This window comes from Rhinoderma darwinii, chromosome 13 (assembly GCF_050947455.1).
Source record: "Rhinoderma darwinii isolate aRhiDar2 chromosome 13, aRhiDar2.hap1, whole genome shotgun sequence".
Lineage (NCBI taxonomy): Eukaryota > Metazoa > Chordata > Amphibia > Anura > Rhinodermatidae > Rhinoderma > Rhinoderma darwinii.
In genome coordinates this window covers 68,342,655-68,355,559 of record NC_134699.1, presented here as the reverse complement: position 1 = coordinate 68,355,559, position 12,905 = coordinate 68,342,655, and positions in this window count along the sequence as shown.

Genomic DNA, 12,905 nt, shown 5'->3' with positions numbered 1-12,905 from the left:
GCTCCTATGTACAAGAATATAACTACTATAATACTGCCCCTATATACAAGAATATAACTACTATAATACTGCCTCCTATATACAAGAATATAACTACTATAATACTGCCCCTATATACAAGAATATAACTACTATAATACTGCACCTATATACAAGAATATAACTACTATAATACTGCCCCTATATACAAGAATATAACGACTATAATACTGCTCCTATATACAAGAATATAACTACTATAATACTGCTCCTATATACAAGAATATAACTACTATAATACTGCTCCTTTATACAAGAATATAACTACTATAATACTGCCTCCTATATACAAGAATATAACTACTATAATACTGCCTCCTATATACAAGAATATAACTACTATAATACTGCTCCTATATACAAGAATATAACTACTATAATACTGCCCCTATATACAAGAATATAACTACTATAATACTGCCTCCTATGTACAAGAATATAACTACTATAATACTGCCCCTATATACAAGAATATAACTACTATAATACTGCCTCCTATATACAAGAATATAACTACTATAATACTGCCCCTATATACAAGAATATAACTACTATAATACTGCCCCCTATATACAAGAATATAACTACTATAATACTGCTCCTATATACAAGAATATAACTACTATAATACTGCTCCTATATACAAGAATATAACTACTATAATACTGCCCCTATATACAAGAATAGAACTACTATAATACTGCTCCTATGTACAAGAATATAACTACTATAATACTGCCCCTATATACAAGAATATAACTACTATAATACTGCCTCCTATATACAAGAATATAACTACTATAATACTGCCCCTATATACAAGAATATAACTACTATAATACTGCACCTATATACAAGAATATAACTACTATAATACTGCCCCTATATACAAGAATATAACGACTATAATACTGCTCCTATATACAAGAATATAACTACTATAATACTGCTCCTATATACAAGAATATAACTACTATAATACTGCTCCTTTATACAAGAATATAACTACTATAATACTGCCTCCTATATACAAGAATATAACTACTATAATACTGCCTCCTATATACAAGAATATAACTACTATAATACTGCCTCCTATATACAAGAATAAAGTGATGGGTTGAAATTATTGGCAACGCTTTGCCCACTATACTAATTTATAAATTCAGCGGATGGTTTGGGGATTTGTGATGACATTAAGACATAGATATATTTATTTTGTTTTAAAAAGGTGATATATTACTTTTTAGTTTTTTCGCTGGAGGGATTTGCGGTTCCTTTGATGCCACCACACCATAATATGAATAGTTCTCCTATTTTATTTCTATATAGAGATGCAGGACATTGCGCACATAGATTTGATTTCCTGGCCCTATATAGGTGCACGTTTATGTTTCTCCCATCTTTTTGAAGTTAGATGTCCGCTCCACAATACTAGATTAGGATTAATCATTCACCTTCCTGTCAGCAGACATTGCATATAATGTTTGTAGTCGATAATCAGGTCACAACCTTGAGAACCAGTCCTGAAGTCCTCCGAAGTAAAAAAAGAATTCATTCCAATATAGAAGTATTTGAACGTGATACATTTGTAGTATAGTGGACAGTACTCTGTGTGTTTACGTATTACATTTTTTAGAAACTATGCTCCATGTTAAGGGTAAACTCTATAATCCATACAAGTCAGGCTGTGTCCGGTACTACACGTTAACCCATTAAAGTCAGCAAGGCATGTGATAATTGGAAATTAACGCACCTGGTGGTATATGAATATTGGCAATGCTAGAAATTGAATTTACTAGGAAAATGTTTTGCTATTTTAACAATATATCACATATATATCACATATATCCGTTGCATCAGCATCCGTTTTTTTTGTTATTTTTGTTTTTTTTTTTGTCTCAAGTGATTACAACTGATGCAAAAACTGATGCAAAAATGTATCAGTTGCCATCAGGCTTTTTCACGATTTTTGCTACAAAATCATCAGTTGTCATCAGTTTTTACCATCTGTTTTTAACATCCGTTTTTACCACAATGGTCCACCAAAAAGGCGGTCTAGGGTCTGAAAATGTGCCGATTTTATCAGAGTGGTGCGTAGCTTTCCATAGTTTGGATACATGATAGATGAGATACATGTTGTGTACCATGTCAGGGCTTTCCTTCTCTGCTCCGGCCTCAGCGCTACACTGAAGTCTGACACACATTGCAATGTCACGTGTGCCATATTCAGTGCAGCGCCAGGGCCGGGCTGAGAGAGAGCCCAGAAGGCAACTGCTGTCCACTCAGATAAGATCTTCGATGCAGCCTTGTGAGTCTGCAAAGACGCCAAACACTAGCCCTAACTTCAGGGAGTAGCTAGATTTTGGCGCCTTTACAGCTACCCAATCCCACCCAGCATCTCCTACCCACCCCGCACCTCACAGGGATTGCTGTTGTTTCTATTCACACAACAGGGTTCAGGTGTCGGCCGTTAAAAACGGCCATCTAGGTCCATTTCTGACAGCCGTTTTGCATCTGTTTTGTATCCGTTCCGTGTCTGTGTTTCCCGTTTTTGACATATTTTTAAAAACAGATGAATTTCATGTGTAGATAATGAGACAGTGTCCTCTGTATATAATGCCACAGAACCCCCTGTAGATAGCGCCACACAGTGCCCACTGTAGATGCCGCCACACAGCGCCCACTGTAGATGGTGCTACACAGTGCCCCCTGTAGATTGTGCCACACAGAGCCCCCCTGTAGATAGCGCTACCACCACTGTATATAGTGCTAACCCCCTACCCCTGTAGATAATCCGCATTGCCCTCTGTATATAATGCCACAGTACCCCTGTAGATAATCACACAGCCCCCCTGTAGATAGCGCCCACTGTAGATGACACCACACAGCACCCCCTGTAGATAGCGCCACCCCCACTGTATGTAGCTCTAGCCCTTCCCCTGTAGATAGTGCCACACACCCCCTGTAGATAATGCCACAGTGCCTCTGTATATTCTACAATACCCCCTGTAAATTTGTCATACAGCCCCCCTGTAGATAGCGCCACACAGCGCCCACTGTAGATGGCACCACATAGCGCCCCCTGTAGATTCTGCCACACAGCGTGCCCTGTCGATAGCACAACCCCCACTGTATAGAGCGCTACCCCCTTCCCCTTTAGATAGTGCCACACCCCCCCCTGTAGATAATGCCACAGTGCCCTCTGTATATAACGCCACAGTACCCACTGTAGATAGTCACACAGCCCCCATTTTGATAGGGCTACACAGTGCCCACTGTAGCTGGCACCACACAGTGCCCCCCTGTAGATAGCGCCACCCCCATTGTATATAGCGCTACCCCCTTCCCCTGTAGATAATGCCACCCCCCATAGATAATGCCGCAGTTACCTCTGTATATAATGCCACAGTACCCCCTGTAGATTTGTCACACAGCCCCCCTGTAGATAGCGCCACACAGCGCCCGCTGTAGATGGCGCCTCAGATCGTCCCCTGTAGATTGTGCCACCCCCACTGTTTATAGCACCCCCCCTTCCCCTGTAGATAACGCCACTGAAGCTCCCTCTAGCAGAGGAATCCCCGGCCACAGCATTCCCGACGTTGTGTTTGGGAATTCCTTCCAGGAGGAGCCCCTGATACCACTGTCCAGATCATCGGCAACAGGGATTCCGCTTAATCAGTAGCCACTGCCGTCACTGTCCATATATGGACAGAAGCGTCAAGGGCTTCCCCGAGCACAGCGCTTAAAGTAGCGCTGTGCCCAGGGAGTCCTCGGCGAGCGGAGGAGCTCCCTCTGCTGCTCCACTCTGAACTAATTCTGAAGCAGGGAGCTGATGGTTCCCTGCTTCAGAATTGGGTTCAACTCAGCTGGACATACTCCCGGCCACCTTCCGCCGGGTGCTGCCGGAAGGTGGATGCAGCAGCACCCGGCCTTCATCCGGCCACAGTTAAAATAAATAGGATACGGCGCCGGACCCAAAAACGCTGAAGGTAACGTTTTTGGATCCACTCCTGCACAGGTCCAGTGTCGTACGGAGCCACGACTGATGTCCCCTGTGCCAGGACGGATCCCATAGAAAGCTCGTTCTAGCATCAGTTTCTCGCTGGCTGTTCTGCAACACGACGGAGGAACACTGACAGGAGGAACGGACATATGTGAACAGCCCCTTAGAAAAGAATGAAAGAAAGAAAAAAAAATGTGTTGGTTTCTTAGTGTCCATGTAACTAGTGGCATTCACACAATAACTAGGACCTCGCGGCCAGGGATCTTGTGGAGATGTTCTCCTGCCTGGAGCTAAGTACATGACTTAAGGTACAGTATGTTTGATGCCTTTGCTATCTATGACCTCCCACCACCCAATACCAATAATAGACCACAACTTGAAATTGGTGTAAAGGCCACAGCAGCCATTTATTAAATACACAACTTTTATGCAATAAAATAACATAATCATAACATATCATAAAAAACACTCCATAAATTAACATCCTGCACTATTCTTCCAAAATTCTCCAGTTAAAGGATCCTTGAAGGCACTTCAGGCATTATATTTCAAAAACTCCATCCTTTCCTTGTCAGGTCTGGACTTCTTGCCCTACAGCCGTACTGCACCTGACCCGAGGGCACCAACCATCTCCAAGACCTCCCTTCCTGGGGACCCTGCCCATCAGGAATGTATGCAAAACCAGCTGGGTAACCACTCCCCAGCCCCTCCAATACTACCCAGGGTTAAACGCCCCGAGTTCTCTTCCAACAATCTTCTATGTTGTTCACCTTCTTCCCATTAAGTGCCTTCAAAGACCCCTCCTCCTGCCGCCACGACATTCATGTGTGACCCCTTACACATGAACGTTCCTCCACAACCGCAGGGCTTTTTCCAGGCCGTCCTTGATGCTCAGAGTCCACATATCCAACCCTACTTCGTTCAAATGAACGCCATACGCTTGCAGAAAACCAACCTCACCTCCCTCCAACTCTCTATGCCGCACCACAACACCACCATTGCGCGCCACAAATTTTCCAACCACTTTGTTAACCTTTGCTTTGGCCTTATTCAAACTTCAGTCTCTGAATTGTACGTAGTTTTGGGAAACTTGTTTGAGAATCAGCCATTGCCAATATCCGCAATCCACCATCAGATTACGATAGATTAAAGGGACTGCTTCAATGTGTGATGCGCAAAAAACACACCGTCACGGGGTGTGGACCCACTGGGCCGTACTGTGTAGCGGGTTAGCAGCTGGCCAACAAGGTACAAAACAATGTCTATAGTCCAGAACGGGTACCTGAGGCAATGTAGACAGTAGCGGAGGCACGACTTGACGTTCACAGCAGGTGGCACTGTGGGTGCAGCAGAAGACACGACTTGACTTTCACAGCAGGTGGCACCGTGGGTGCAACGGAAGACACGACTTGACTTTCACAGTAGATTCGATAGCACGGGATACAGGGTACAGGCAGCAGGAACGGGTAACACTGGGAGCTGGAAACACTGGGAGACCTTTTGCAAGACAAACTTAGGTTTACAACAACGCTCAGGCAAGGCTCAAGTGGGTAGAGTCCCTTTTTATAGTCCAGCAGCCATTTGGGCTAATTATTGAGCGATGACAGCTGTACGCGTACTGGCCCTTTAAGGCTGTGCACGCGCGGGAAACAGTCCGAGAACCCAGAAGTGAGTGCCGGCGTCTCCCTGGAGGGAGATGTCGCCGGGAAGACAGATGTCCATGGCCGGGGCTATCAGAGGGTAAGTCTGAACGACGGCCCCCGGCCATAGACGTTACAGTATCCCCCCTCTTACACCTCTTCTTGGGGCCAGAGCGGGAGAGAAATCTCTTCACGAGGACAGGATCATTGATGTTCTCCTCTGGCTCCCAAGACCTCTCCTCTGGACCAAATCCCCTCCAATCCACCAAATAAAACGTCCTTCCTCCTACTTTCATGGTGGCCAGGATCTCCCTCACTTCGAAAGTTCCAGATGAACCGCCAGGAGCGGACTGGAGGTGGTGGACTCACTGGTATGGTTATTATAAGAGAATTCCCCCCACGGGAGCAGCTGCACCCAGTCATCATGTCGTCTGGAGACAAAGTGCCGCAGATAGTTCTCCATAAATTGGTTAACCCTTTCGACTTGTCCATTGGACTGAGGATTATAAACTGAGGATGACAGCTGGATGACGTACTGGTCCTTTAAGGCCGTGCACGCGCAGGCGCGAGCGCCCTGCGGGAACCAGTCCGAGGACCCGGAAGTAAGTGCCGGCGTCTCCCTGGAGGGAGATGTCGACGGGAAGACAGATGTCCATGGCCGGGGCCGTCAGAGGGCAAGTCTGAACGACGGCCCTCAGCCATAGACGTTACACACACAAGTATAGGACATGCAATGAGTTTCACGCTGCGTGAAAAACACTGAATGTCTGAATGGCCCCATTGAATTGCATAGGTCCGTGTGACATCTGTTATTTTAACGCGCGTAACATGGACGTGAAATACGTTTGTGTGAATAAGGCCTTATGCAGCAGATCGGTGGGGATGCCGAAAGTTGGGCCCTACCGATCAGATGTTCATGACCTACCCTAAGGAAAATCCCTTTATAAGACCCACACATCTTACTCTATATTGGGTATTCTCTTTTATAATGGTGACAACTACCTTCACACATTAGTTTTTTTTCTCTATGGGTAATCTCTAAAACATGAGCTGTTGGGGTTCCTCGAGGACCGGATTAGGAGATGCCGATCTACAAGACTTTACCTGACAATTACGGATATTTTATGTTGCTTTAAAGAAAATCTGACGCTATAGACTACCCACCTCTACCAACCTTAACCTGCCACTACCTGTAAAGAGAATCGTGTAGTGCCGTATGTGTTAACTTGTCAAGCTTTAGAATCCCCTGAGGATCAGCTTCTGTCTCCGGTGGCATCTGCGGCCAGCCATACACCTCTCCTGCTATGACTGCTGCACGGGAGATGTAGTATTACATGCGGGGCCATTCAAATGGTGGTCTGTCCATTTAACACATAGATATCCCAGATCCGCAAGAGCTGTAATCTCGATCTAAAGCTCTAATAGGGCACTAATAGGATTTATCGAAAGGTTGTTTTGATTGGACAACCCAGGGTTTAGACAAAAGCTAAAGCACCTAGAAATGTGCTTCTCGCTCCTCACCTTTTGGGTTGTTTTCTTATTTTTATTTCCTATTGTTTTTACTTATTCTTTATATTGGACATGACGGAGGTTTGTTCTTTTCTCAGAGCCGGTGCAATGAATGGTGCCTAGCACTCCCCTATATCCACGCTATGAGAAGCCTGCCTGACATGGTAACTTTCCTTTATGATAAGGACTAATACATAGTAAAGAATGGACCACCTTACTAATATACAGGCATAAAATGTAATTATTACATAGTTTATAGTTCCATCGACATCAGTTCCCTCCACCCCTCATCCTTACTGGTAATGCCATAATGAATCTCCTGATAAATTGGCTTGCGGAGACGGATAGATTTTCCTTGCAGCTGACAGAATACAGCTTTTCCAGTCACTACCCATAAAGCGAGCACATCTATCTCCTTCTGAATAGTTTATGTGGATTTGACACGTTCTTTGCTGGATGACTGGAGAAATGGAGCAATCTTTGACGTTTGAGGTTAGAGGAGAAGTTTTAGCCATAGACTGTCTCTGACCCCACCGAGACCAACGTCTACTAAGCTCTTGTCTACCCAATAGGCTTTTCTTTTCTATGGAAGAGTGCGGTTAATCCTGAGAATATGCTTTCATCATCGACATGAACCGATTCATTTTTGTCGTGCTTAGAAAGAAGACAATTGAAAGGACAAAACTCCTTGTTGATACCTTTGCTCAGATTCCAGGTCTGTTGGCTAGTGTGTCGTCCACTCCATTAATCCACCAAAAATTCCATAAGAAATTAGCATTGACTCTAAATTATGTATGCAAGCAATATCCTACTCCCGGATATATCCTCATTAGGTTGATCTCCATTGAGAAGAAGACATCTTAAGCTGTCCATACATTATCTTTTAGGACCACTAACCATGTTGGGAGTTCATGAGGAGAATAGCATTTACCACTTGGACACCAGCTTGTCTCACCCATAGTTGGTGCCAGTAAGCAATGGTTCTGTATGTGGCTACCAAGTATGTACCACTAAATATTGCTTACAAAGTGGACCCTGCTGGTGCTGCCTCTTGAAGGGGTTCTCCATTTTAAACAATGTCTACTTATTTTAAGGATCCCTTGACAATCAGCAGATCAGCAAATGTCCCGTTGTTGGGACCCCCAGCAATCAGCTGTAATCTGTAGGGAAACCTGGCAGTGTTTGATTTCTCTGCAGCGCCACCACAGGAGAATTTAAGCATTACACAGTGTCTATTCATATCAATGTGTTGTCTGTATAATATAGGACAGGACAGGTCCTCCAGAGAGAGAGGCGCTCTATGTAACTGCTGTCCACTCTGACCAAGAGATGATGAACCTGAATAGGGACCTCCCTTTATTAACTCCTAATTCCCTAATAGGTTATATGAATATGGGTTTCTAAACTAGAAAACTCTTTTATTGCTCATATGTTAAGCCAACTCTGCTTTTTCCTATCACATGGGTCATCTATGCCAGATTTATGGCACTCAAAATTATTAATGTAGGAACAAAACTGAAAAGCTACCAGTGCAAATTTCAGGTCTATTTGGGGAGTGCATGATACTTGCTCCCAATACAATGTTGTACAGAGCATGTCCATTTGGACAGCAGTGGACATCCCTGTTTACACCAGTGGTAAATGAGCATTTATAATGTAGTTCCCCTTCTGTAAACAGATGATCAGGGGCTCCTAGAACTGAGACCAAAATCTTTATTTGAAGGAAAGTCCAAAAAGGGTCTGTCAAAACGGGATATCTCTATACAGTGGAGTGGGTTATACACTTAGTAGGTCCAGTTCAAAAATTTAGAGCAGGTACTAGAATCGAACAGCAGGGAGGAACCACTTATAGGAAGGACGGTAGAGTTGTGTAAAGTAACTTCCCGCCAGGGCCGGACTGGCCATCTGGCTCTGGCAGTTCTGGCAAATGCCAGATGGGACGGTGAACCGCCCAAACGATCAGTGTCTCAGGCGGCATGATACAACATTTCTAAAGGGGCGGCACAGCAGCTAAGAACTGCTGTCCGACTGTTATAGCAGCTGTAGTCTGTGATGCTATCTAAAAAATTTCCTCCTCCAGCCCCCCTTCCCTACTCTTCACACAACCTCCCCTCCTGCTGCTGTTACCAGTCGGGACGTGAGGGGAGGGGAGAGTGTCGGCGGCACTGTGTCGGGCTGTGAGCAGGAGAAGTGCTGGAGTGAAGAATCTCACCCCATCAACCTGCTGAACTCCCTTCACAAATATCCTACATAAAAAGTAAGTGCATGTGTGTTTACAATGTGTACTTTATATGTGTATAATGTGCATATTTGTGTGTGTTTGTGATGTGTACATGTGCATATTGTGTGTGTGTGTGTGTGTGTGTATAGTGTGTGTGTGTATACATAGTGTGTGTGTGTGTGTGTGTGTGTGTGTGTGTGTGTGTATATAGTGTGTGTGTGTATGTATATATATATATATATGGTGTGTGTGTGTGTGTGTGTGTGTGTGTGTGTGTGTGTGTATATGTATGTATATATATATATATATGTGTGTACAGTATATATATATATATACAGGGTGGGCCATTTATATGGATACACCTAAATAAAATGGGAATGGTTGGTGATATTAACTTCCTGTTTGTGGCACATTAGTATATTGGAGGGGGGAAACTTTTCCAGCTGGGTGTTGACCATGGCGGCCATTTTGAAGTCGGCCATTTTGTATCCAACTTTAGTTTTTTCAATGGGAAGAGGGTCATGTGACACATCAAACTTATCGAGAATTTCACAAGAAAAACAATGGTGTGCTTGGTTTTAACGTTACTTTATTCTTTCATGAGTTATTTACAAGTTTCTGACCACTTATAAAATGTGTTCAAAGTGCTGCCCATTGTGTTGGATTGTCAATGCAACCCTCTTCTCCCACTCTTCACACACTGATAGCAACACCGCAGAAGAAATGCTAGCACAGGCTTCTAGTATCCGTAGTTTCAGTTGCTGCACATCTCGTATCTTCACAGCATAGACAATTGCCTTCAGATGACCCCAAAGATAAAAGTCTAAGGGGGTCAGATCGGGAGGCATTTCTTCTGCGGTGTTGCTATCAATGTGTAAAGAGTGGGAGAAGAGGGTTGCATTGACAATCCAACACAATGGACAGCACTTTGAACACATTTTATAAGTGGTCAGAAACTTGTAAATAACTCATGAAAGAATAAAGTAACGTTAAAACCAAGCACACCATTGTTTTTCTTGTGAAATTCTTGATAAGTTTGATGTGTGACATGACCCAGCTTGAAAAGTTTCCCCCCTCCCATATACTAATGTGCCACAAACAGGAAGTTAATATCACCAACCATTCCCATTTTATTTAGGTGTATCCATATAAATGGCCCACCCTGTATAGTGTGTGTGTATATATATATATATATATATATATATATATATAAAAGAGTCCAAATACAATGTCAGCCGCACAGCCTTGTAAATCGTAGGTGGGTGCCGACCTGCCCAGGTCAGGGCTAACAGACCTGCTGTAGTAGAATCCAAAAATCAGGCAGCACTTTCTTGAGAAAGGCTCCTGTGTTGAGCTGAAACATCGTGTGTATATGGACCAATAAAGCACCTTTTTCTACCTTGCTTATACCTTGGATTGCTGCCTGATTTTTGGATTCTATATATATATGTAGTGTGTGTATATATGTATAGTGTGTGCAAGTATATATATGTATGTATGTATGTATGTATAGTGTGTGTGTGTGTGTGTGTGTGTGTGTGTGTGTGTGTGTGTGTGTGTGTATGTATATAGTGTGTGTGTGTGTGTGTGTGTGTGTGTGTGTGTGTGTGTGTGTGTGTGTGTGTGTGTGTATACAGTGAAAGAAATAAGTATTTGATCCCTTGCTGATTTTGTAAGTTTGACCACTGTCAAAGACATGAACAGTCTAGAATTTTTAGGCTAGGTTAATTTTACCAGTGAGAGATAGATTATATAAAAAAAAATAAAAAATCACATAGTCACAATTATATATATTTATTTGCATTGTGCACAGAGAAATAAGTATTTGATCCCTTTGGCAAACAAGACTTAATACTAGGTGGCAAAACCCTTGTTGGCAAGCACAGCAGTCAGACGTTTTTTGTAGTTGATGATGAGGTTTGCACACATGTTAGATGGAATTTTGGCCCACTCCTCTTTGCAGATCATCTGTAAATCATTAAGGTTTCGAGGCTGTCGCTTGGCAACTCGGATCTTCAGCTCCCTCCATAAGTTTTCGATGGGATTAAAGGCAATGTGTTGCCAGAAAAACATGTTTTTTTTTTTTAAATTAAACATTTAGTGTGTGGGTGATTAAACATTGTTCAAATTTTTTTTATTTTTTTCACGAGTCAGGAAATATTATAAATTAATTCTAATTTATAAAATTTCCCATTTCTGGTCACTAGATGGAGCTATTCCCAAAATTGCAGCATTGCAAAATTGGGTAAAAAGCCCTCGCTCTAGTGAGCTCTCAGCATCCCCCCCTCCTTTATCCTGGCTAGTGCCGGGATAAACGAGGGGTTTGAACGGTGTAACCTCCTACACTGTGTGTCGCCATTTTTTGAGCTAACACACAGTGTAGAAGGTTTACATACAGTAGTAAACACACACAAACACGAACATACATTGAAATCTCTTACCTGCTCCTGCCGCCGCGGCTCCCTCCGGCCCGTCCGCTCCGTCTGCTGCCGCTGGTCCAAGTGCACAAGTCCGGAAGCCGCGACCGGAAGTAGTAATATTACTGTCCGGCCGCGACTTCCGGTCCACAGGAAAATGGCGCCGGACGGCGCCAATTTCAAAGTGGACTGTGTGGGAGCGGCGCATGCGCAGTTCCCACACAGACGCCGTACACACAAGTGAATGGGACGGGAGCCGTTCGCAGTCCCTATGGGACTGTGGCTGCCGTATTCCATGTCTGTATGTGTCGTTAATCGACACATACAGAAATGGAACAAAAAATGGCAGCCCCCATAGGGAAGAAAAAGTGTAAAAATAAGAAAAAGTAAAACACAAACACACAAATAAATATAAACGTTTTTAATAAAGCACTAACATCTTTAACATATAAAAAAATAATTTGTGATGACACTGTTCCTTTAAGGTCGGGCTAGGCCACTCCATGACCTTAATGTGCTTCTTTTTGAGCCACTCCTTTGTTGCCTTGGCTGTATGTTTCGGGTCATTGTCGTGCTGGAAGACCCAGCCACGAGCCATTTTTAATGTCCTGGTGGAGGGAAGGAGGTTGTCACTCAGGATTTGACGGTACATGGCTCCATCCATTCTCCCATTGATGCGGTGAAGTAGTCCTGTGCCCTTAGCAGAGAAACCCCCCAAAACATAATGTTTCCACCTCCATACTTGACAGTGGGGACGGTGTTCTTTGGGTCATAGGCAGCATTTCTCTTCCTCCAAACACGGCGAGTTGAGTTAATGCCAAAGAGCTCAATTTTAGTCTCATCTGACCACAGCACCTTCTCCCAATCACTCTCAGAATCATCCAGATGTTCATTTGCAAACTTCAGACGGGCCTGTACATGTGCCTTCTTGAGCAGGGGGACCTTGCGGGCACTGCAGGATTTTAATCCATTACGGCGTAATGTGTTACCAATGGTTTTCTTGGTGACTGTGGTCCCAGCTGCCTTGAGATCATTAACAAGTTCCCCCCGTGTAGTTTTCGGCTGAGCTCTCA